The sequence below is a fragment of the Schistocerca cancellata genome, chromosome 4 (genome assembly GCF_023864275.1).
Source record: "Schistocerca cancellata isolate TAMUIC-IGC-003103 chromosome 4, iqSchCanc2.1, whole genome shotgun sequence".
Lineage (NCBI taxonomy): Eukaryota > Metazoa > Arthropoda > Insecta > Orthoptera > Acrididae > Schistocerca > Schistocerca cancellata.
Window position 1 is genome coordinate 857,042,843 of NC_064629.1, and position 1,567 is coordinate 857,044,409.

Genomic DNA, 1,567 nt, shown 5'->3' on the forward strand with positions numbered 1-1,567 from the left:
TCTTCAATGCAAAGATCATAAGCAGAAGATGTTCTGCATGAGCGTAGTGAACAGATGGAAATGATATGCATTGAAAACTTGCGCAAACATACACATAGCATCAGCTTTCTCAAAGTGTACCAAACAGGAACGTTATGCACGAGTGGCTGGGACGGAACCCACGAATGTAAAAAAGCCGTTTAACTTATAGGAATCTTTGTGTTCTCCTCAGCGCCGCAAGAGCACTCACGGAAAGGTGATAGGTCAATTCACGCTTTCCGTCATGGCATGTCACGTCAAAACATTCCACAATGGATTTCAAATGGCAGCATTCACAGAGGCTGTCAATGGACTGTCATTGCACGACACCGTCAAGGTTTCTCGAGAAGGAAGTTTTGATGCTCGTCATCTGTTAACGCTGGAAGTTAACATGTTTTCGACGCGCTCTCTCACGTAATAGAAGTGTCCTTTCTTCTTTCGTATCTTCTTGATCTTCATTGTATTACTTTATTTCGTTTTCGTGGCCAAATGTTAACGTTCCATGGCGATTTCGGCATTTTTCCATGGAGTATTTTTCCATAAGGTAGGTCCGATATCTGAAAAGAAAAATGATTTATAATACGTCTAATCAAAACACCTTCAGACGACTAAATTTCCGATTGTTATTTTGTTTGAGCAACCAGTTTCTGTGCCCGTTGACTGACGTGTCGGAAGAATCCCGTCTCTAATCCAGTCAAAATAGAGGGCATCATTCAATGACTAGTATCCATAGATTTTTTCTTGATACAGCGATCTCTTCGATCATCAGCTCTTATAGCAATGCATATTTACGAAAGAAATGATATGGTCCTTCCCCAGGTTCTAAGTAAGATGCTCATTAAGAATCTCTAGAACATACATTTTTTCATGTGTGCAGGTACATTAATCAAAAAGGTTACAGCAAACGTTTAAATGTGTACACACTTAAGTGTACAACAAATTAAAAGTATTTTGCAGCCACGCTTTGTCAGAAACAAAACAGTCTGCAAAGCTTACAATCATGTAGTCACATATACACAACATACATGTCACAAAACATAGTTAAATAGTACTGGTGCATCAATTCATTCTGCTAAAGAATCATCAGATGGTAATATATTCTTTAAGTTCATCTTAATCTGTACTACATTAAACGTTAAACAATTGATAGTTCGAGAAAAGATTTTGAAAATGTGTGTTCCTGAATAATGGACACCTACCAGCATCAGATTGATTGATTTAAATATTTATGGATATTGTTCTCACTTCTGGTATTGATTCTGTGAACAGGGCTGTTGGTTTAAAAGATAAATATATCACTTATCACCAAATGTTATTTATGACTGACCAACATTTTTTTCTGTAAATATGATTTCAGTGAAGGTACTGGAGTACGGTTTTGGCTTCTCATAAGAAATCTAACACCTTCCACATGAAAATTATTTGATGATAGAGGCTGGTTGCATCTGACACCATCTGCTGATTTTTTGCAGTTATGGTTTCACGACTATAATGAAATTAGTTCTCTTCATTAGTATGGCCCATAGGCAATCATTATCTGAAGAATAGA